General features: G+C 48.2%; 1 long non-coding RNA gene across 2 annotated transcripts in view; it reads right to left on the bottom strand.

The window, feature by feature from the left end:
* Positions 1-912: 912 nt before the first annotated feature.
* Positions 913-25,369, bottom strand: part of LOC146857511 (uncharacterized) — a 51,006-nt gene continuing 26,549 nt past the window's right edge. The window contains exons 3-4 of one of the 2 annotated variants that reach the window (XR_014979914.1): positions 1,514-1,638; positions 913-1,423 (exon numbers count right to left, since the gene is read on the bottom strand). This is a non-coding gene — a long non-coding RNA (uncharacterized LOC146857511). The remainder of the gene's footprint in view (positions 1,424-1,513; positions 1,639-25,369) is intronic. The other variant, XR_014979913.1, reaches the window with a different exon arrangement.

Genomic DNA, 25,369 nt, shown 5'->3' with positions numbered 1-25,369 from the left:
ATTAATACCTCTCCCCTAATACCTGTACTAGCAGAGGATTCATGCTATTTTTGGTTCTGCTTTGGACCCAATGTTTTTTGGATAGTCTGGCACTGTGATCTATTAATGCAGTTTCCCTCTGGGAAGGTACACTCATGCATTATGTCCTCTCAATCTGCACCACAGCAATCAACCCAGGCCAATTGAGGCTACAGATATGGCACTGTCAGAAACTGTTCAATCCAGCAGGCACAATGACCCTCCAGATGTTTCTCCCCTGCTCAAGTGGTTACCAAGTCCCTTTAGCTTGCCCTTTCAGGCTCATGCTGCATAAGTCCCTAGTAAAGTGCATTACATGTGCCCAGAGCCTGTAAATTAAATGCCACTTGTGGACCTGATTCACTGATTTTGCCAACAACGTCAGTAGCCCTTTAAATGTGTCTCAGGCCTGAATTGCAGAGCCAGTCTTGTTTATGCAGGTTAAACTGCCATTTAGACCTAGCAAGTTAACCCACTTGCCAGGTCCATACATTCCTTTTTAATACATATATCACCCCTTATGTAGGCCTTAGACAGCACAAAGTACAGTGTATTAAAAAAACGGATGTGTTCTTTTAGGTTTTACATGCCCAGGTAGTGAAAAACTCTTACGTTTGTTTTTTTGCTACTGCAAGGCCAATCTTCCCCATATGGTAACATTGGGATCACCTTATTATATCTTATATGTGTAATTTCCAATTGGCACAAGATGGATATTTCGAGCTTGGTGTCTCTAGACTGACAATCTAAAATTGCATCTTAGGGTGAAGTCTGATTTAAATTGTAAGTCTGAAAATGCCACTTTTAGAAAGTTGAGAACACAAAACAATGAACCCAGCTCCTTACTACCGTACACTCCTACCACTCATGGAGTAACGAACAGTCAACTCTTTTATCTGTCCGAATTGAATTTTTATTAGACCATTCCTATTTCTTATTAATTTAAAAATTGATCAAAACAATTTTTGGGACTGAAAAAGAAACACAGACTTATCAAATTCACACATGAAGTTACACGTATATACAATTCACATTAACATACACTTAAAGACAAAAATGGACTTGGACACTGCGAAAAAATTATTGGCAACAGCTTGCAACATGACAAAATCAGCAAATGAATTTTTACATTAATCTGATGCAAAACACATTTTTAGAAAAATTTACATCATATACAAAATGTAGTAATAAACATGAAAATATCCAATGTCATAAACTACATGTTATTCCAACTCCAGCGTCAAGAGTGTCTGAATAGTATATCAAGCCTTTATCCAACAATTTCCTTCAACGCTCGCCGCATTCAGAATTAACTAAATGCCTCCCAAAATGCCAACGCGTTTCAAGACCCAGGCGATTAGTACTGGGACTATCATCTGGGCTTCATATAAATGGACCGGATATTCTACAAAAAAACAAAATAAATAAATGATGCAAAAAAGCGTCAACCCGAACTAAGTCTCTCTCTTGTATATGTAACTAACGTAGTGAGTACCTGTTTTCTAGAGATGGAGCAGCCGCTCCAGCTCGTTTACTCCAAGAGTTTTTGGCTTTTCTGCCACTGGACTCGTTTACGTTACTGCCTACGAGGCTCCCTTAACACTTTGCCAGTAGGAATTTCTGAAATGAAAGAACCAAAGTATTGAATATATCTGCTTCTACTCTCAAATTACACCCCCGGAGGGAAGCACCAAAAAGAAAAAAAAATGTAACACTTTATTTTTCAAATAGCGCATGAGAGTTACATAGCATTGCAATGAAGTGCGAATAAGCATTCAAGTCTTTCCTGACAGTGGTAATACAAAAGTAGTTGTCTAAACAGCCAGTACATTGATCACATCTAGCGCAACAGCCAACCCCCCGGACTGCCCTCACCCACCCCCTCCCCTCACACCCCGCAATTAGGCGACCATGCCGGCAGTGCCCCCTAAACCGCACCAATCCTTTGCGTGATTCCCCCTATCTGTAAGTGCCTATAATAGAAGATTAACCACAAGAGTCCTTGAAAGTGTTCCCTCAGCCCACTCCCTCAGGTACTATTCCATTAGCTGACTGTGTTGGGGGCCTGCTTAGTCTTCTCCAGATAGGCCCTCAAGGGACCCCATATGTCTTTGGGCCGTGTTGTCAGTGGCATCAAACTGGAATACATCTCCGAATTTGTATTGCAGTATACTAAACTCTTCAGCCAGTCTTGTAATTTAGGAGCTATTTTCCTGCCCCAGTGGATGGCGACTTCCCTTTTAGCCAGCAGGAGTTCCAATGCAGCAAATTTCCTGACCTTCAGGGGGATCTGGACTGTGTATCCCAAAAGTGCGACTTCAGGGAGTGGAACCAGTGGAAGACCAATTATCTTCCCCAATGTAGCATGTATCGCAGCCCAGTAGGAACAGGACCACGCCAAATGGAAAAAATCAGTGTGTGGTGTCGTGCACTTCAAACAACTATGCGGCCTGCTGATGTCTATCCTATGTGCCATGGCTGGTGTAAAATACGCCCGCCGAAGAAATTTAAAATGCAGCAACTTATGGCGGCTGTTGAGTGAAATGTCCTTAGTAACCTCACAACATTTTTTATACATTTTGGAAATGAGGCGTGCACCGTTTGGGGACTCCAACACCAAATCAAGCAGAGGAAAGGATTCGGGCTCGACCGGATATGTGGGAAGTGCAGCACGCAGTGCCGACTTCAATCAGCTCAGTAAAAACCGTGTCATGAAATCGCAATCAGTGAACCTCACGTCTTCATCTAATGAAAATATGTGACCCCCGGAAAGAAATCCCCTACTTTTGCAATATCCAGCGTGGCCAATGTGCGTTGCACCAGCTTTTCCCCGGTAATTGGGAGCCACCTAGCATTGGGCAATGGTAGCGCAGAAGAATACAAGAGCGCTGCACCCGTGCATTTCCTCAGTCTATGCCACGCCCAAGAGGCTGTAGACACTGTCTGTATGTCGTGTCTGTCCCGCGGGAAAGCACACGGGAGGACTTTGCACAGCCGATCGGGGAGCACCAGATCCGACTCCGGGCGCGAATACGGGCATCCGGGTGAAACCATGCCGACGCGTATCGGCACTGTGCCACCAAGTAGTATAGCTGAAGTCCGGAACATTGAACCCGCCTCTATCGTATGGCAGAGTCAGCGTGGACTAACGGATGCGTGGTCTCCTGCCACCCCAAACCAAGCGTGTCGTGAGTGTTCGTAACCTACATAAAAAATAGTCCGCAAGGGGGATCGGAATGTTGAAAAAATACAAACATTTTGGCAGGACCACCATTTTCAGAATGGCCACCCGGCCCGTAAGGGAAAGGTTTGAGCGGTGTCCAAATGGATATGTATGCCAAGGTATTTCACCGAATCGCTGCACCATTCAAGAGGAAATTTGCAGTCCCAGTTGACCGTACCTGCCGTAAGCGGGAATATGATCGATTTGTGCCAGTTGATACCTAAACCCGAGAAGTTGCCGAAGCGGATGATTTCGCGGATAAGGGGCGACAGGTTGATGTGTGGTTCCCGTAAGTAGAGATTAGTATCATCTGCTGTTGGAAACAGCCCACTCCCACTCCGCAGGGTGGTGGTGGACTCCCCGAACACACTGTGGTAGCTTGGCTCGAGTGGTCAGGAAACAGGCGCAGTGCTAAGCATACAATATACCCATACAATAACCATGCGTGCATCCGTTCCAAAAACGACTCTACACCGTAAAAATTATGAAAATATTCTTTCTTTATCTTTTTCTCTTAGTTGCTGATTGGAAGAATAAATAGGTCAATCACAATATACAAGTTTCAATTAGTGCAGGTCAAATAAATATTGGCTGTTTGATGAAATAAATAGGGGTGATCATAAATAACAGGGCATAAATACAAGTGCAATATATACAGACAATTAAATACTTTGAGGCAATAAATACTGTACCAATAAATATTGTACACCAACAAGTCCTGTGGACCTATAAATATAGTGCAGCAATAAATAGGTAAAAACTCAATAAATACAGTATCCCCAATAAATAATTAAAAGTATACAGCAACACTCATGTAATCAGATGACACTTCAATTCTTAAGGGCAGATTTGGCCCAGGCACAGCTTGTAGGGTTGTGGAAGGCTTGAGGGGGGCTACTCCCTGGCTGGGACAAGGCTGAGGCCTAAGCTGAGGTAGATCAAAGGGGGGAATACCAGTGCCCTGGCTTTCTCTCTCCACACAACCTCTCTAGGTTAGTCCCAGTTCACCCCTTGCACAGTCAGGTTGGTTTCAGCACCTCCCTAGCCCCTTAGAGCAGTCTCTCAGGTCTCCACAGGGCCTTAGGCGCCCTCTACTCCACTTACTGCCCTTTTTCTGATGTTCAGACGCCGCTGGAGTCGTGTCGACGCCGTGAGGCGGTTCCGGTTCGGTCTCGGCGGCCTCGGCACAATGTCAGTTCTTTGACGACGCCGGTAGGCGGTTCCGGTCCGATGTCGGTGGCCTCGGTTCGATCTCGACCTCCGATTCGACGGCGTCGGGCAGTCTCCTCACGATGTCGACTTCGGGCGGCTCCGGTCCGATGGCGCTCTCGGCTCCGATGACGTCGGCCGGCCTGGCCTTGATGTCGACTTCCGGCGACTCCGGGGTGCGATCCTCACCCCCGACCTCCGGTGCTCCTCCACACAGCTTCCGGGCGACTCCGGAGTGCGATCCTCACTCCCGACCTCCGGTGCTCTTCTACCTCGGTCTCCGACGACTCCGGAGGGCGGACTTCACTCCTCCGATGACGCCGCTCGCTCGACCTCGGTTCACTTCCTCCTCGACCTCTGGTATTCCTCACGACCTCCGTCGGCGCCCTCTCACGACCTCAGGCGGCTCCGGGTACGACGTCTGCTACTTCAGTCAGCGCCGCTTCTCCACCTCGGGCTCCAGGTCTTCAGGCTACTCGACGCCGGACTCCAGGGAAACCAGTTCTCAGGTCAGAATCTTGCTGTTTTCTTGGTTCTAAGGCCTGTTCCTGCTGTCCAGGTCCTTAGGATAAGTTTCTTCTGTCTTCTTCCCACACAGGGCTATAGGCTGGGATCCATCAGTAGGGACAAGTATCAAGGGTGGGTTTATGGACCCCACTCCAGGCACAAGTTTCCACCCCTGCTGCTTCACTCCTTCCTCCTTCACTGTTGTGCTCCTCTCTCTTCACCAGTCAGGTGCCAACTGCCAGCTCCAACTGCCAACACTCTGTCTTAACCTCCCAACATTCTAAACCGCCTCCAACTGTCACAGAGTTCTGGAATCTCCTGGAATGTTCTGGAAGGTGCTGGTAGGTTCCAGTGGATGCTGGTGATGTCACAGGTGGCCACCATTTTGTGCTCCAGGCCCTCAGACAGAAGTTTCAGGGGTAGATAACATGGCTCCCTGAATCTGTAGCAACACGAAAAATGAAAACAACTGAGGGAAAAAGGGCCAAGTCCTACATAACCCCCTTCCAGCCAAAAGCCAGGGTAGACCGATCAATGCCTTGATGGTCTTCCCTGCTTGGGGCGAGAAAAGGTGGACGCAGGCCCGCAACGGCAGGAGCACCCGCAAGTTCTCCTCCGCTCTGGAACCCAATGGCTCCCTAACAAACCTCCCTGGACCAACAAAACCACCCCACGGGGGCTCCCTAGCTAGTTGTGGCCAGTACCGGCCCCTGGGCCATCCAGATGTCTCTGGCCCGGGTGATCTCGCGGAGTGGGGGGCAGTAGCCCCAGGCCTGTAGTGCCCGTTGACCACTCCGGTCCTCCTCCTTGCAGTCCTAAACTGCCTCTGGTCCTTCTTCCTGGGGTTCACACCCTTAGGCTGACCAGCCTTCCGGGGCGAGGCTCTCCTCCCCCTAACTCTCCTTCTGGGGTTCCTCATCCTACCCTGCGAGGCACCCTCAGACCAACACTTCCTCCTCAGTCTAGGGCCTTGACCCCTCAACTGATCCTTCAACCTAGGGTCTAAACCCTTAGGCTGAGTCGGTGCCCGAGGCGAGACCTTCCTCCCTCTGCACCCCCTTCCAGATTTCAGCACCCTCCTAACGGGAAAAGTACCCCTGGAAGTCAATTTCGGGGGGACCCGGTTAACCGAGGCCCCACCCGCCAGGTCAGGCAACCCCTGAGCCTGGCATCCCAGCCCAGGACCTAAACCCTGAAACTGAGCCAACCCCAGAACCTCAGGCGCGCTGGTTACAGTCGCCCTGGGTCCTCCTGACACTAGGGGCTCCCCTGCACTGGATGGCACTTCGGGACAGCCTAGGCTCCCAACCTGGGGCTCCCTTGCGGAACTCTCCAGGCCCTGAGACTTCGGTTGGGGCACCTCGGGACACCTCCCCGTCTCACGCCTTCCTACAGATAGGTCGTGAGGCCCTACAACCCTCTCTCCCTGGGACCTAGCTGGGCTATCTGCCACTTCTCTCACCTCGCTGGGTTGGAAGATCCCTGCACTACCCCCTTCAGGTTCACACCCCAATGCCTCCTCAGACACCCTGGTGATGTCTTCCTGGGGTAAATATACTTCTAGCTCCTGTGAAGCTTCTGGTATGCTGCCACCAGTGTCCTCGCTGGACACACTCATCTGGAGGGCACGCAGCTTCATCTCCTTCATCCAAAGCTCGTGCGCCATCCTTTTCTCCTCCATCTCTTTCTCCAGCCTTGCTAAGTCCCATGTGAGCTGTCTTTCCTCCCTCCGGTCTGTTAACTTCCTGACTTGGGCCACAGTGTACGTTTTTAAATCTTCTAGTACAAACTCCATCTTGCCCACTCAGGTTAGAGGACAGGTTTTGTGCAGTAACAATGTAGGGTGGTACCTTTAATAATACCTCCTCCCACCACCAGAGTAAATTTGGAAAAAAACAAAAACCCACAATTAGGAAGGCCGCTGTGAGAAAACTCCCGGTGTAGGCCTATGGACTACCCACAGTTATTGTTGAGTATATGTAGGCACAGCTCTATCCCACCACTGAACACCAATTTATGTTGGAAACAGCCCACTCCCACTCCGCAGGGTGGTGGTGGACTCCCCGAACACACTGTGGTAGCTTGGCTCGAGTGGTCAGGAAACAGGCGCAGTGCTAAGCATACAATATACCCATACAATAACCATGCGTGCATCCGTTCCAAAAACGACTCTACACCGTAAAAATTATGAAAATATTCTTTCTTTATCTTTTTCTCTTAGTTGCTGATTGGAAGAATAAATAGGTCAATCACAATATACAAGTTTCAATTAGTGCAGGTCAAATAAATATTGGCTGTTTGATGAAATAAATAGGGGTGATCATAAATAACAGGGCATAAATACAAGTGCAATATATACAGACAATTAAATACTTTGAGGCAATAAATACTGTACCAATAAATATTGTACACCAACAAGTCCTGTGGACCTATAAATATAGTGCAGCAATAAATAGGTAAAAACTCAATAAATACAGTATCCCCAATAAATAATTAAAAGTATACAGCAACACTCATGTAATCAGATGACACTTCAATTCTTAAGGGCAGATTTGGCCCAGGCACAGCTTGTAGGGTTGTGGAAGGCTTGAGGGGGGCTACTCCCTGGCTGGGACAAGGCTGAGGCCTAAGCTGAGGTAGATCAAAGGGGGGAATACCAGTGCCCTGGCTTTCTCTCTCCACACAACCTCTCTAGGTTAGTCCCAGTTCACCCCTTGCACAGTCAGGTTGGTTTCAGCACCTCCCTAGCCCCTTAGAGCAGTCTCTCAGGTCTCCACAGGGCCTTAGGCGCCCTCTACTCCACTTACTGCCCTTTTTCTGATGTTCAGACGCCGCTGGAGTCGTGTCGACGCCGTGAGGCGGTTCCGGTTCGGTCTCAGCGGCCTCGGCACAATGTCAGTTCTTTGACGACGCCGGTAGGCGGTTCCGGTCCGATGTCGGTGGCCTCGGTTCGATCTCGACCTCCGATTCGACGGCGTCGGGCAGTCTCCTCACGATGTCGACTTCGGGCGGCTCCGGTCCGATGGCGCTCTCGGCTCCGATGACGTCGGCCGGCCTGGCCTTGATGTCGACTTCCGGCGACTCCGGGGTGCGATCCTCACCCCCGACCTCCGGTGCTCCTCCACACAGCTTCCGGGCGACTCCGGAGTGCGATCCTCACTCCCGACCTCCGGTGCTCCTCTACCTCGGTCTCCGACGACTCCGGAGGGCGGACTTCACTCCTCCGATGACGCCGCTCGCTCGACCTCGGTTCACTTCCTCCTCGACCTCTGGTATTCCTCACGACCTCCGTCGGCGCCCTCTCACGACCTCAGGCGGCTCCGGGTACGACGTCTGCTACTTCAGTCAGCGCCGCTTCTCCACCTCGGGCTCCAGGTCTTCAGGCTACTCGACGCCGGACTCCAGGAAAACCAGTTCTCAGGTCAGAATCTTGCTGTTTTCTTGGTTCTAAGGCCTGTTCCTGCTGTCCAGGTCCTTAGGATAAGTTTCTTCTGTCTTCTTCCCACACAGGGCTATAGGCTGGGATCCATCAGTAGGGACAAGTATCAAGGGTGGGTTTATGGACCCCACTCCAGGCACAAGTTTCCACCCCTGCTGCTTCACTCCTTCCTCCTTCACTGTTGTGCTCCTCTCTCTTCACCAGTCAGGTGCCAACTGCCAGCTCCAACTGCCAACACTCTGTCTTAACCTCCCAACATTCTAAACCGCCTCCAACTGTCACAGAGTTCTGGAATCTCCTGGAATGTTCTGGAAGGTGCTGGTAGGTTCCAGTGGATGCTGGTGATGTCACAGGTGGCCACCATTATGTGCTCCAGGCCCTCAGACAGAAGTTTCAGGGGTAGATAACATGGCTCCCTGAATCTGTAGCAACACGAAAAATGAAAACAACTGAGGGAAAAAGGGCCAAGTCCTACATCTGCATAGAGGGAGGCGAGGAGCGGGCCCGTGTTAAACTGTATCCCTCTCTGTAGATGGCGTTCCTGGAAATGTCTGACCAGCGGGTCCATGGCCAAGATAAATAGGAGCGGGGATAAGGGGCAACCCTGTCTGGTCCCCCGGTATAATCGAAAAGGGCTGGACAAGGTGCCATTTAATCGGAGTCTCGCCAATGGCTTGCTATATAGCAAGGAAACCGTGGCAATGAAACCGAAAGGTATCCCCATGCGTCTCATCACTTCCACGAGGAATGGCCACTCCAAAGAGTCAAACGCTTTTTCCGCGTCCAGTAAAACTGCAACTGCTGGAATGTCTGGCTGTATTCTGTGGATAACAGCAAAGAGCGTGCAGAGATTCAGTGATGTGGAACGATGGGGGACAAAGCCAGACTGCATCAGATAGATAATGTACTCCATCAGTTGTGACAGCCTATTGGCTAGAACCTTGGCCAAAATGTTATAGTCTAAATTTAATAAAGACAGCGGCCGATACGAGCCGCATTGTGTGTGGTCTTTGCCCGGCTTGGGGAGCAATATAATGACTGCCTCTCGTAAAGTGGGGGGGAGGCATTGCTTCTCTGAGGCCTCCACGTAAACCTCGATCAGCTGAGGCGCCAGAATGTCCTTGAATTCTTTATAAAAATCCCCCGTGAAGCCATCAAGCCCCGGGGCGGAAGAGCCCCGTAGGGTGTCTATAGCAAGCTCGACTTCGATGACAGATATGGGATTCACCATGAATTCTAGCATGTCTTTCTCCAAATATACCAGTGCGACCTCGTCGAGATATGCCGTCTGGGTGTGCCGTCCGGCTCATCCCTGGAGGAGTACAGCTTAGTGTAGTAGTCCAGAAATTCATCCCGAATGGCTGACGTCGAAGTGAGGTTGGAACCCGACACTGAGTGCAGTTCCATAATAAAAGTTTTGTTATACGGCGGTCGCAGCATTTGTGCCAGAACCCTGCCCGGGTGATCACCTTCGCCGTATCTGCGTGCTGTGTGATATTTACCCAGGTATAATATTTCCCTGTTTTCAGCCAGGAGAGCCAGTCTCGCCGCCTGGAGCTCTGGGGTGGGGCCAGGTGAAAGTTGGGAGTCTAAATGGGAAATTTCGCGTTCAATGCGGGAAAGGGTTTGTCAGAGGTCTCTGAGCACCCCCGCCCGCTTGGATATGCAAACCCCCCGTATAGTGACCTTGAAGCCCTCCCACAAAACCGCCACGGAATCGACCGAAACTGTGTTAGTGTCAAAATAATCCTCTATCGCCGCACAGACCTCTGTCTTGAACACTTCATCCTGCAGGGCTCTGCTCGGAAACCGCCACTGCCTCTCATACCCTTCCAGAAACGGAATCAGCAGCTGTAATGCTATAGGAGAGTGGTCAGAGTATGTGTTGGGGAACGTGGTGCGTGAATCAAACCAATCCACGATTCCGGGCGAGATCAACCAGTAGTCTAACCTGGACCAGGTACCGTGGGGACTCAAATAGTGAGTGTATTTGGTGAGGGTGGGGTTGCGATGTCGCCAGATGTCTAACAGAGCGTATTGGGTGCAGAGATCCCTCAGGGCCCGCCTCTAGAGGTGCTGTCCAACGTGGATCACAGTATTAGATTGAGGTCCCCCCCCCCAATAGTAGTGCCTGAGGGTCATGCTTAGTAATCCGGTCATTCAGATCATGAAAAAACTCCGGGGCGTCAACATTGGGGGCATACGCATTAATCAAAGTGACCCTGTAACCATGTAGAGTCCCCGTGACTATCAAATACCTCCCCATCTGACCCCGGGTCACGTCAATGAGAGTGAAGGAAACCCTCCTATGAATCAATATTGCTGTGCCTCTGGCATAGTTGCTGTAGTTAGCAAAGTATCTATGTGTGCCCCAGCTGGAGCCAAAGTGAGCCGAATCTGTGGGAGGGAGGTGTGTTTCCTGCAAGAATGCTATGTCGACCGTGTGTCGGAGAAGATAGTGTTATCACCTGCCGTCTCTTGCGTGTGTTATTAAGACCCCTCACATTCCAAGACATTAGGGTGATGGCCGAAGGACCCAGTGAATTACCTAGCTATGACATCTAAACCCAGCGTGTGAAGTGTCCTGTCAGGACTGCGTTGCGACTGTAACTTCCAAAACAATGCCAACCCAAAACTTGAATAACAATATACGCAAAATGTGTACATTTCCCCAGCCCACCTCCCCCCACCCAGCCACCTGCAAACCCCATGGTGGCCCTCCTCCTGAAATCTAATCCGCCCAGTCATCATATTGATCACCAGACGTACACTTAAGGTCCACTACCTGGGCCTCAAAGTAGAATGCCCAAGCTCAGTGGACACACCAAGGGGGGGTGACAACCTGGAATCTAGCCGGCCAATAGATACATCTTATGTAACAAAACCAAAAAGAAATGGGTTTTTGAAACATTGCAATTTCCCCAATATGAACCATCATGGTGTACGATCAGGCACAAAAAATGCAACATCATCCCGCACCAGTGTTTGAAAATAGGTCCGCACTTGCATCAGAGCCGCTGTGGGGCGGGGAGGATGCCACACTCCCCACCGAGTTTTGTGTGGTCCGTGGCTTGTGCGATCAGCAGAACTCTTGAGCCTCCGTTGGTGAGTCAAATATGCATGATCTGCCGCCCACATCCACCCTTAGCCTAGCGGGATACAACATTCCATACTTGAGCCCCAAATTGCGCAACGTAGCCGTGACTCCCTGAAACTTGCGACGCGCCTCCTGAACCATAGGCGTGAAGTCTGGGTAGAATGACAGTCTGGATCCTTGCCACTCCACTGTGCCGCGTTCTCGGGCCAAGCGAAGCGCGATGTCCCGGTCTCTGAAGTTTAAGAGCCGTGCTACAATCGGTCGAGGAGGAAGGCCCGGATTCGGTCTGGGGCCAAATGATCTGTGGGCTCTTTCTACCATAAAACCAGTAGTGAAGGCCTCGCTGCCAAACAGGTCAGTGAGTAGCTTTTCCACAAACAAGTCCATGCGGTCAGTGGATGTTGTTTCTGGGACCCCCATAATGCGAATGTTGTTGCGGCGTCCGCGCGCTTCCAAATCCTTGTTTTTAATGGCTACTTTCTTGAGCAGGCGTTCCGCCCGTTCTAGCCGCTTCAGTGACTGAGCAGTCCCGACCTCCAGATCCGAGACCCGGGCCTCCGCCACGTCCATCCGCTTCTCCTGTGCCTGTACTTTGGTGCCCAAATTTGCTATGGTCTGGTCGAGGGTGTCAAAACGATAGTCCAGCGCATTAAATCCGGCTTTCATTTCAAGAAGTAGAGCAGCAACAGAGGACCCGAAGGGGTCAGGGGGGCCCGCAATCAGAGCGGTGTCTGCCATGTCGGCAGTGTGAGAAGTTGTACCGCCAACCACCTTTTCAAAGGGGAGGGTTCTTTGCCTGGGGTCCTTTCGTCCCATTCCGCGGGGGTCCAAGCAACGTGGGTCATCTGAACAGTCCTCACGTGGGCTTATCGTGTGCTGTACAGTAGATCCGACCGGCCCGAGGAAGTGCACCACCACTGGGCAGCAGGTAGGCTCCGGCGCGATGCCAGCGGCAGAGGGCTTGATCAATGGGGCCCGGGCAACAGAATGATGCCCTCTCCGTAGGATGAGTGCTCAACTGCTCCTGTTGGCGACATACCATGTGGGCCTGGGTGTGAAGGCCTATCACTGGCCAGAAGCAGCACCGCGTCCCACTGCTGCACACCGAGCTGCCTTGTATTGGGTGCCCCGGAGCTGCAGGATCAAATGCACCGGCCAGGCGCGCAGGGCCCCCGCAGTCCTCAGGAAGGCCCGCCGGGTGCAGCACACCACACCGGGAAGACGAGCGCAGGCCGGGCGTGCCCCCACCGCGGCCGCCACCGTGGCAGACCAGCGCGCCACCCCAGAAGGCCGCGTCCCGTGGGCCCTGTCCCCACGCGCAGCAAGCCGCTACGGGGTGGAGCCGCCAGCCCAAGCGCTGACCGCAGCCCCGGCAGGCATGGGGCAGGAAGCGCAGCCCTCGCAACCCGACTCACCCGGTGTGCTCAAGAATGTCCCCGGAGGCTCCGCCGGTAGTCCGCTGGGCTCCTCTCTGCGAGGACGTGCCGGGCGCTGAAATTTACTACGCCGGCCACCCCGGGCCCCGCTTCCTCACGGTATTGCGCGGGGGGGGGGGGGGGGAGTTAGATGCTGGCGGACCGCGCGCTGAATGCAGCACCGCTTCCGCCGTCCGCTCTGCCGCCCGCAGCTCGGGATGCCAGCAATACATCGGGGAAATCGCCACTGGGCCTGGCAGACCGCAGGAGCTTCACTAGCTGGCGGCCATTTTCGCCGCAGGCTCGGCCACGCCCCCCACTTTAAAACGTAATTAACAAGCGGACTTACTTTACCGCATCTTCACCAATTCAAAACTCTGAATGTAATGGACTTTCCTTTTGTTCAAATACGGGCGTGCTTTCCCTCACGGGTATTATCTATAAGAAGTATAAACGTAAGTGCATTTAAGCATACGGTCGTATGTTTTTTTAGTATTGTAATTTTTAACCAAACAAATACAGGAGCAAAACAGTGACTGACTTTTCACTCAAAAGCGAGAAGGAATATTCGACTCGTGCACCATGCTGGTTGTGACTCAACTCGGCATCTCGAACCAGAGCACTTCCTGTTTGGAGAGCTATGATTCATGGGAAAAGGAAATTTGCCCAATCAAAACGCTCTAAAATCCCTCTTTTTGCAAATGCTCATGAATTGCATTATGGGATTTGTAGTATACACACTACACTAGATAATTCAGTCATACCATTCAATCCAGTGGAAGCACTGTCAAATTTTAAAATAAGATAAGCTTCCTTTCTCAATAATGCAGCATCCGTATCAAATTAGCGTTTGGTTGTTTCAAAGCTAGACAAAACCGTCCATTTAAAATCCTTCTCAGTATGGGAATTGTCAATAAAGTGTTGCACCATAGGGGCAGTCAACACTTTCTTTTTAATCCTAGAACGGTGCTGCGTGATCCTTTGATTTATTTGTTTTGCCAATATATAATAAGGCACACAGGCAGACAATTGCATACACTTATGTTTTTTGATTTGCAATTAGTGAATTCTGAACGGCGCCATTTGGTACCATTATGGGAAAATTCAACACCTTCAATGGTTGAATCGCAAGCTGCACACTTTCCACATTTATGATGGCCCTCAACCGGTTTCAATTGCCATTGCGATCTTAAAGACGGTTTATTTTGAATGGGAAAGATGTCTGCTCATACTAGTTGTTGACCAATACTCTTGTTTTTTCTCATTGCAAACAGGGGGTTTGGAAAACCGCATTCTAATTTTTCAAGCAAGTGCCAATTTTTCATTATAACTTGCCTTAATCGGTTTGTATACGGACCAAAGGTGGTCGCACAATCATACGTTCCAATGGTGGTTTCTCCTTCTTTTGTAAAAGATCTTCCCGAGGCGTGTACCACGCTCTCTTTATTGAATGCTTCAAGAGCTTTATTGGGTACCCACGAAGGATCATCTGTTCTTTAAATAGCGCCTTATGATGTTCAAAATCTGATTTTGATGAACAATTGTATCGGAAGATTTGCTTTCAAGCTCCTAGGATGAGCACTTGTATAGTGAAGGATGGTATTTTTTATCAGTTACCTTTCTATGCAAAGTAGTTGTTAACTTTTTATCATTGGACGCTACTCAACGTCCAAAAACATCAGCTTTGTCCTGCTGATAGTCAATGTAAATTTGATATCCTGATGGTGGGTGTTTAGCCAACCGTAGAAACTTTCCAACTCTTCCTTAGACCCGTTCCACAAGCACCAGATGTCATCTATATAGCGCAACCATTGCGCTATATGCTCTTTAAATGGATTGTTATTTAAAATAAATCTATCCTCATATTTGGCCATAAAGAGGATCGCCATTTCTGGCACAAACGGACAGTCCATAGCTGATCCTTTGATCTGAATAAAAAAGGAATCATCAAATCTAAAATAATTTTTCTTTAAGGCAACCTCTGCTAGTAGAAGAATAAACTGCGAGTGTACCCTATGAGGACGAGGTCTTTCTTCCAAGTAGGCCTCAATCACTTGACGTGCCTCATCTTGGGGTATCTGCGTGTATAATGAGGTGACGTAAAACTACACCATCCATTGGGTCAACTCATCAAATTCATGGCCTTCAATCTTATTGATGAAATCAGCCGTGTCACGCACATAAGGTACCTCGGTCAAGAAGGGTTTAAGGAAAAAATCCACGTATTTGGAAATGGGCTCTAATAGAGAATCACTCCTAGACACTATTGGCCTGCCCGGGGAATTATCCAACCTCTTATGTACTTTGGGTAAAAAATATAAGACTGGGATCCTTGGGAACTTTTTGGACAAATATTCAAACTCTTTCGGACCTAACAATCCTCCGTCGAACCCTGTTCTCAATATTCCAAGAATAAGCTCTTGAGTAGACTTAGTTGGATCATCCTTGACCTTGCCTTACCATTCCTGGATGTTCCCCTGCTGCCTTCCTTCAGATGCTTACATTTTCTTAGGCCAGATGACTACGGCACTGCCTTTATCAGTTTGTTTTATCACCACCGATGTGTCCTGTTTCAAACTCTCAATAGCCAATTGCTGCTGTCTCGTGATATTACGTTTAATGAAGACTTTCTTTGTTTCTAATTGGCTGATGCCCGATAACACCGCTTGTTCACAAGTCCAAATTTCTATTGGTTCTGTATGTGGGAATGGGATACATTTCAATTTGTTAGAAAGACCAGAAACCTCATTCATTTTAGTATATACTTTTCCATGGAAAAATGCCTTCAGGCAAATTTTTTGGCAAAACTCTAATGCCTCCAATTGCATTTTGGTAAAATCAGTAATTCTATTGGGGACAAATTTAAGGCCCAGTTCTAATACGGAAGGTTCCTCTTTTGTCAATTGTCTCTGTGATAGATTAATAATACTAGAGGGTTTCACGACTTGTAGTATTGTCGTTGAGTCCTCATCTCCCACTGCTGGGGTTTGAATCTTCCTCTCTGCTTCTGTTCGCCTTTGTTTAAAAGCCTAGTGGCGAGAAGGACGAGACCTGAATCTCTACAATCCCAGAACCAAGTGGCTTGCTGGCTTGCCTCCTTTTTGAAGTCTCAGGGACATCAAAGACTTCATTCACTTCTGCGACAGCTTCTGGCCTTTGCCACATGTGATTCCCTCCCTTCCCAGTGCTGCCAATCCATTCCTGGGCCCTTGGAGGTGGATTTTTTGGCTGTTTTTGCAAAAATCCACACATCGCCTGCTTTGCGCCTGTTGGAATCGACACATTCACCTTCAACACAGTGCCGATTCGAGGACTCCACAGGGTCAACAGCTCGGCTCGACAACGATGCATTGCCGTCATTGACTGGAGCGCGGCGATGACACGGGACCGAACAGTGAGGCTCGATGACGACGCATTACCTTCATCTCCCGTAGCTCGACGACAATGCGGGATCCGACTGCACACCTCTGAGCAGACACGTCGCCTACAATCCTTTGGAACGGCTCAGACGCATTGCCTAATCCGCTCCTTGCATCTTTTCCTCAACATCAATGCTTTTCTCATGGAAGCTACTGTTTCAGCGGGGTCCGAGTGGCTTCTGTATCCTACCTGCACTACTTCGCGGTTGGCTTGACTTTTCAGATTTGACCCAGTCCAGCGCGACCAGATAGCCCCAGATTGCGCTTTATGACACTAAGCCCTATCGTTCAAGATAGTCTTTAAAAATTCATACCACCGGTTCTACTTATTGGATGTTTGTCTTTTTGGTCTTGTTTTAAGCTCTATTTGTCTAACCTGGTGTGGATTATTTTTGTGGTGTTTTCATCGTTTTACTGTATTAAGTGTTGCACAGATACTTTACTCATTGCCTCTTCAGTTAAGCCTGCTTGCTCTGTGACAAGCTACCAGAGGGTGAGCAGAGGTGAATTAAGGCTGTTTATACCTGACTTACCCTGACAAAAGTGGTGGTCTCTACTTAGACAGGGTGCATTCCACTGCCAACTAAAAACCCCATCTCTAACATTGGTGATTATAGGACTTGATTTTGTGCAGTATCTTGTACTCATTTGGCGTACAATACCATACACATACAAGACAAATTAATTGCCTGTGGTCCCCATTGACATTTCTTTTTACCCCCATTTTCTCTAATTGGCATTTTTAATTTTTCTATTCTCCCTGATTGGCATTTATGCTTTTTCCTAAAATCGTGTCTCTGATTTGAAGGTCCCCTAACTGCACCTGCAAACATGGATTTGGAGTTGGCCAGGCTGGAGGGATACACTGTGGCCCAGCTCAAGGATTTTTGCAAGGGGTTTGAGATTTCTACCAAAGCCTTCACCAAGAAGGAGGCGCTGCAAAAGATGCTGAAGGCCTGGTTAGAAGCAAGGGATGCAGCACATGAGGCTGCAGGGGAAGAGGATGAGAACATGCAGGACGTTGAGAAACTGGACCAGGATTCAGTGGGGAATCTGTGACTGCCTGTGGACCAGGGAGTCAGTGCCATGCAAGGTGCAGTGATGCACCCAGGGCAGGGAGCAGTGTCTCATCCAGGACAGGAGGGAGGATAGAAAGTTAAAATTGGAACTGGCTAAGTTCAAATTTGAGGCAGAGCAAACGACACGAGTCTGAAACGAAAAAAAGCTGGCTATGGAGATGGAGGAGATAAGATTGGCTATGGAGGAAAAGAAAGTGATGTTGAATAACAAACTGAGCGGAGGAATCTTGAGTTTTCTAAGAATGGAGACTCTTCTCTCGGGAGTGAGCTCAGTGGATTCAGTCCCTGTTGATTCTCTCTCTCCCTCTTCGCCACTTGATGATGAAGCTGGGATTATCTCCCCAGTTCCAGGAGGAATCCCCCAATCTGAGGGTTTAAATAGCGAAGGCTGAGAGTATTCCAATGGAACTGTACAGGAGATTAGTTCATGTATCGACTGTATCTGTTTGACAGATAATACTGGCAATGTAACTGGAGGTAACAAGGAGCAGGCAAACTTACTTGTGGAACCTGGGAAAGATCTGTCGTCTCTTGCAAATCTTGCAAATCCTGCTTCATCTGGATATTGTGGTGCCGACATTAGGATCAGTAACAATGCTGTGCATATCCCAGGGGGTAATACCCCCGAGGGAAGGACCCCGAAAGATAAGGGCCCTAAGTCAGGCCGGTCTGGTAAAGGTGGTAGAGGCCGAGGTGGTACTGGAAATAGGGCTCAGATCACAGATGCACTTGGTCGATTGAAGGGTGCAGCAACCTCTCCTAAGGCTGGTCCGGGGTTAAGGCCGCTACGTAAATGGGTGTCATCAAAGGGTGAAGTGAGAAATATTGTCTCCAGATTATCCAGCTCAGGCTCTCAGGGGGTTATGTTGGCCCCCTCTCTGCTGAATAGCTCAGACTCGCCGGCTACCTCGCTGGCTTCTACTGCCGGTCTCACCCCTCCCACCCATTCACTATCTAATAACTCTACCATGGCCATTACTAATACATTCGTTATGGACTATGCACAAGCTCCAGTCGCGGGCCCCGGCACGGATTATGGTCAAAATACTGCTGACGGGGCGCTCCGGTACTCTAAGGGGTCAATACCAGCTGAGCTTAACATTCTACCCATAGTATCTGATTCTCCCGTCTCATCCTCCCTCTCCTCCTATGATCCTCGGGTCACTGTAGAAGCTGTGACAAGTCATACTTCTGAGCAGAATCACCCGGATGGAAGAAATGGGGGGAGGGGGGGGGGGGTGATGAGCCCTCACTCTCCAATATTATGCAGCCTTTAAACACTCAGAGAGCAGAAGCACAAGCCTATTATCAACAAGCAAGGACGGACTGTATCGAAATTAAAAAGGCATTATCCGAGGTCACTACTAAGGTTCATCACTTAACAGTTGACGTCACTGAACTGCAACAGCGGGTGGCAGGCGTGGAGGAAGTCCATACCCAAACTGTTAAGTTAGTTTCCTCGCAGGAGTCACAGCTGGTCTCTATGCAGCTAAAGATCAATGATCTTGAAAATAGACAGCGGCGACATAACCTGAGGATTTTTGGGGTACCGAAAGGGAAGGAAGGCTCTGACTCTCGTGCATTTGTCGTGGATTTATTACAGAAAGCCTTCCCGGACTTGGGGGACTGGGATAGGACACGCAGGTTCAAAGAGCACATCGCCTCCCACTATTCTTGTCATTAAATTCTCAAGCCAAAACAAAATTCTCTAGGCCCATTCTGGTATTTTTGGGTAACTTTCTACTTCGCCAGGCCATTTTCTTTAAAGCCCGACCAACGGCTCCACTCCAAGTCGACTCTATGTCAATTTGTGTGAGATCTGATTTGTGTAAATTATCTATGGATAAAAGATGGCAGTTTCGTCAGCTTATGGACTCATTTAAGTCTGTATGCTCTCAGGTCTTTCTGCAGGAGCCTGCTCGGCTCAAAGAGATTAAGGATGGTCGCTCATACTTTTTCTTAAGTGAACAGGAGGCTAAAAAGGCGCTGGCCAATTGGCAAATCACCTGTAATCCTTGATTAATATAATGTCTCGGCTTGATGTTCTTTCTTCTTGTTGTTAGCACAGGGAGTTGGAAATGCCACCCAGGTGGCACTAATTTAAAGATGAAAATGTATTGTATGGATGTGGATGGTGGGGGTAAGGTGTGCGGGCATGGCGGGGGTCTCTGGGGGGGTGGTCGTGGCGTTCTTCCTCTGCTGTCTGGTCAGGACCGCTTCAAGGGGGTGATTCCTTTCGCAAGAAACAGTGTGGGAGGGGATGGGGGATGGTCTGAGGGGGACGGGGGGTTTGGCAGGATCAAATAGTCACTGCATTGTTAAAGTAGCACAGGAAATATTTGAAATTAAAAATGAGAAATGTGAGGAGGAGAAATCATTTTGTATTTTAAAATTCCGGTAATGTCTAGAGTCAAATTTATGAGTTGGAAGGTTTGTGGGCTGAACCTGGCCAGTAAAAGGCAATTGGTGGCTGAAGAGCTCAAAGGATTCAAGACTCAAATAGTTGGATTGGCGGAAACTCATTTGGCCTATAAAGATAGAAACTTTTTCAAACAGCTTGGTTTTGACTTAATCGTCTGTACTTCACAGACGGTCTCTATAAGGGGGGTCGTTCTATTGAAGGTTAAATTCTCTAAAATTTCTGTATTACGAACTCTTGCTGATAGCCGGGGTAGGTGGGTAATTGCGCAACTTTCTAACTTTGGTAAGAAGGTTACTGTATGTATGGTCTATGGCCTTAATACGGACTGTCCTGAGGTTATCTCTCATCTGAACTCTTAGATTGGGCTGGTGATCTTATTGTTATGGGAGATTTCAACTGTATTTTAGATTAAAAAAATTGATACCACAAACACGCTTGCAAGAGCTACAATGGTCTGGGTTAGGGCTGCAATAGGAGATTTATTACATGTCCACCAACTGGATGATGCTTGGAGGACATTGTTTCCTACAATATCTGGGTTTACTTTTTTTCTTATCCCCATAAACAATACTCTAGGATTGACATGATATTCACTGATAACAGGCTTTTGGCCAATGCATCAATGTCCAAAAGTAACCTCGGACCATAATCCTATCATGCTCCTTGCATATCTTGGTTCGTCCAGACAAGGTCAAGTCAGGGAATTTTCGTTCCCTTGGCATCTTCTAAATAATTCTGCTTTTATCGATTACATGCATCTGGTCCTGAAGGATTATATTGCTAACAATCGTTACACTTCTTCCCTCGCGTTGGTATTGGATTGTTTAAAAGCATGTGTAAGGGGGGGCTACTGTTCAGTTTATAGCTAAGCAGAACAGACTCAATTATAGTCAGCTGGGTAACGAACATCGGCTGTACATTGAATTAGAGCAGGAACATGTCCGGGCAATCGCTTCAAAGGATATTAGTGAGCCACTAATATATGCCCAAATTATCGAAGTTAGAGCAAAACTTAGCAGAGGGCTGAAGGATAAGGTCGCCAACAATTTTCTTAAGTTTAGATCTCTGCAGTATGAGTATGGGGAGAGGGTAGGAAGGGTACTGGCGCACCAACTTGCCGATCAGAATGCCAAATCACATATTAAGATAATTAATGGGGTAGACGGTGTCACCTATACGAAACCTGAGGACATAGCCGAGCAATTTAAGATTTTCTATTCCAGCTTATATAAGGAATCGGGCAGTTATAACCAGCAGGTAGCCATGAATTATTTACCAGAGAGCGCTCTACCCTCTCTGGATGCATCTCATACTTCGAGCTTGGAGAACATTGCCGACCTGGAGGAATTGTACATAGCAATTAGGACTCTGCCCAGCGGCAAGGCGGCGGGCGAGGACACTATCCCTCTTGAGTACTATAAAACTTTCAGGGATTTGTTGATGCCAGTTCTCCTCGAGCTGATTAATGACATACTACAGGGAGGGGATGCGCCTCCCTCATGGAATAGAACTAACATTGTGGTTTTTCCCAAAAAGGGTAAATCTGTAGAAGATTTAGGATCATATCGACCGATATCTCTTATCAACACGGATGCGAAAATATTCTCCAAGCTTCTTGCCTCTCGTCTTGCCCCACTCATACACCTATTGGTCTCAGAAGAACAGCACGGCTTTGTCCCTGGAAGAGACACGGTAACTCCTATAAATACCGCCATTGCAGCTTTTGATGTTGCTGGTCACTTGGGTCAGCGGTTTGGCATGCTAATGCTGGATGCCGAGAAGGCCTTCGACCGAGTAGCTTGGGGGTTTCTTTGGTGTACTATGCTCTCTCTAGGCCTCGGTCGGAGGTATGTCTCGGCGGTACAGCAACTCTATTTTAATCCGTCTGCTGTTATTAAACTTAACGGTTGTACATCTACTCCTGTAAGTATCCAGCAGGATATGCGGCAGGGGTGCCCGCTTTCCCCCTTACTCTTTGCTCTCTATATTGAGCCTTTCATTAGACCTCTCCTTCAGAATACTTCTATCTCGCCAGTATCATTCAACGGTATGACGTTAAAAGTCACAGCCTATGCAGACGATATCGCTGTATTTACTATCAGGCCTAAGGTGGCCATAGCCGTATTAACACATGAGGCACAACTTTTTGGTTCCTTCTCGGGCTATAAGCTTAATATAAATAAGACTGTCTATTCTTAATTATGTGCCTGCACTCGCAGTACCCCATCTAGGTGTAACTACCTCTGCTATCTATCTTGGTGTCTGTACTAGTGGGCGTACTGAGGACTTTATGGCCTTGAATTATGAATCACTGCTTAAAAAAATCACAGCTGACCTGCGTAGGTGGCATAGGCTGCCTCTAACTATCATTGGGAGATACAATATAGTGAAAACGAACATTCTGCCTAAATTTCTTTATTTTTTCCACTCTATTCCTTTGAGAGCCCCAATGTCTTTTTTTTAAACGGCTTGATTCTGCTATCGGAAGCTTTATTTGGGGCTAACGAAAATCAAGAAGAGCTCTTAAATATATAAAGCTGACATACAAGCAAGGTGGCTTCCTCCTCCCTGATTTCAAGACCTATTTCTGGTCAGCTTTTCTGAATCGTATTCAGAGTTTACTTCTGGGACCTAATGTGGTTAAAACATGGCTTGCGTACCAACTTGCATATGGTCTAAACACTGGGTTTCTCCTACACCACATGTCGGACCCTAACTACTTTAAGAGAGTCTGTTTTAAGATAGTTAGACACATCTATCGTATCTGGCAAGACATCGATAAAAGCTTCGCTTTACCAGATCTACATTAATATATTGTTTTGTGGGACAATCCTAGGTTTCCAGGCATATTATCGGATTCGGTATGCAGGATGTGGCAACATTGTGGAATAACACGGTTTGGGCAGCTGTATGATGAATGTGGTTTTAGGTCATTTTCCTCTTTAAAAGAGGAATTTGGGCTATCCCACAATTCCCTTTTTAAGTACCTGCAAGTTAGGGATTATTTTATACAAGGGAAGGGCCTATTTGCCCTCCCTTGTACTTCAGAGCTACTGCTGGCTATTTTTAAGACTTCTGGCCGGGGTCAGATTGGGAAAACATACCAGAGTTTTCGGTCTGTAAGTGGAAGTGACGGATCGCAGATTGCGGCCAAACTCACTCGTATGTTTACAATGGATATCAATACAGAAGAAATCGCTGACTCAATGGCTATAATTAATTCTGCTGTTACTTCAATTAATTTAAAGTTGCAACAACATCGTACTATGTTTATGTTATACTATAACCCGCAGGTCATTTCGAAATGGACTACCTTGCAGGTCTCATTGAAGTCATACTGCCCTAAATGCAATGAGTATGCTGCTGATCTCAGACATATGTTTGTCACCTGTCCTCGATTAACTATGTTCTGGTATGATGTTACATGTGTGTTGAATAGGTTGGCTGGCAAGGAAATTCAATTAACTGAGAAAGAAATAGTCTTGGGCCTGGTAGCAGACCCAGGCTATTTAGCCACCTCCTTAGTCTCAATTATTATTATTACTGCCCGGTTGTGCATTGCTAGGGTCTGGATTGACGCATTGTGTCCCAAGATCACTGATTTTTGTTTATTATTGAGGGGGGTTTATGAAATGGAGTTGGCATTAGCTAAAGCTCGGGGACTTCGCTCAAGGGTTAAATTCAGAAGGGTCTGGTCAAGCCTTCAGTGGGACTAACTGCTTCATTGTTTTTGTCATGATTATTGACAAACTCTTCTATAAGTATTCCCAATCGGGATTGGACAATACTATGTTTATGATTAATCTGTATATATCATTTCTCACTGTTTTGATGTTTGATATTCTCCTCTCTCTCTCTCTCTCTCTCTCTCTATCTTTGCTCTTTTCCCCTCTCTTCTTTTCTTTTTTTCTTCTTCTCTTTCTCTTTATTTCTTTTCTGTGCTATGTATGCTTTTTTGGTTTCTGCTGTTATATGTGACTAAAAAATCTATAAATAATTTTTTTTTTTTTAAAGACTAAGGAATTCGAGCTCCAGAGAGCTGGGCATCAAAGCCAGGAGGGCGGAGTCCAGCCAAGATGGTGGCAACATTTCTTCTTTGTCCTCTGATGGGAGGGTCCTCATTCCCAAGGATTTGGTGTCTGATTTTGTTGTGGGAGACGACATAGGCAGATGGTTTGAGGACTATGAGTTTTCTCTGCAGAGTTCCCTGAGGAGGATTGGGGAGCTAGTCCATGGAGGCACATTCCTAGTGAGGAAAGGGGCTCCCTTCTGTCCCAAGAGGGTGGATGACAGGATAAGGTATCCCATCATGAAGGAGGCCCTAATTGTGAGGTTTGGCCTGACCGCAGGAAAATACAGTCAGAAATTCAGGGATAGTCAGAAGCTTTCCCAACAGACCTGGATGGATTGTGTAGAATCCTTCAGCAAGGCGCTGGATAGTTGTGTGAAGGGCAGTGAGGTAAAAGATTACCAGGAGATGTACAAATTGATTGCACAAGAGGTATCTGTTCAGTCTTTGTTTTCCAGATCTGCACCAACACCTTGTTGACTGTAGGCTCTCTGACCCCACAGGGGACTTGCTAAGGAGGCGGACCGCTGGGTCAGCACCAGGGTAGATGGGAAGGTATCGGGGGGGATCCCCACAGGGGTGGGCATAGTCCGCACCAGAAGAAGGGGGGACAAAATAAAAACAAGGAGTGCTCTAAAGGGACACAAACTAGTTATATGGGTCTGGGCTCCCATCCCCCTACTGAGAAGTGTTTCCCTCACGTTAGGTCTGCAGGGAAGGGACCCTTGAAGTGCTTTGAGTGTCAACAGGAAGGGCACTTCAAGGCGGAGCCAAAATGTCTGAAGCGAGGACAGACCCCCACCGGTGTGCAGTCACTGGGGTTGGCTAGTGTAGCACTTCAGGAGGAGATGTTCCCAGATAGTTTTGGGGAAGTTTTTGAGATACCCCTAGTACCCCTGGAGAGATGGGACAGAGGACCCACATGCCTGACAATAGTAAGAAGTACAGTCAGTGGGTCCCGATCAATGGGCAGTGTGTGGAAGCTCTGAGAGACACAGGAGCCATCATGACAACTGCCAGGTGTCATCTGATGTCTTCTGAGCAGGTAGTCCTTAATGTGTTCCACCAGGTGGTTGCAGCTGACAACTGTGAGATCCACTACCCAGTGGCTCTGATTCCCTTTGAGTGGGCAGTAGAGGGGAGGGGTCGCAGGTCTTTTTAAGGTAGCTGCGAGTCCGTCCATGCCTGTGGATTGTCTGCTGGGTAATGACTTGTAGCATACCACCTGGAGCTCAGGTCCCACGTGGAGATGTTTGTGATTCCTGAGTGCGTGTGCCTGACCACACGGTCCATGGCAACCCCTCAGGGTGGTCAAGAGGGCCTGGAAGACTGGCCCAGGCACCTGCCAAAAAGAGGGCAAGGGAATCCTGCTCCTGAAATTCCCACAGTCCGGGAGGATGCTGCACCTGAAGGGGAAGCCCCAGTGCCTACAGGTGAAGAAGTGGTTGAACTGGGGAACGTTACTAAGCTGA

The sequence above is a fragment of the Triturus cristatus genome, chromosome 3_2 (assembly GCF_964204655.1).
Source record: "Triturus cristatus chromosome 3_2, aTriCri1.1, whole genome shotgun sequence".
NCBI classification, from domain to species: Eukaryota; Metazoa; Chordata; class Amphibia; order Caudata; family Salamandridae; genus Triturus; species Triturus cristatus.
This window is presented reverse-complemented; position numbering and strand designations above follow the sequence as displayed.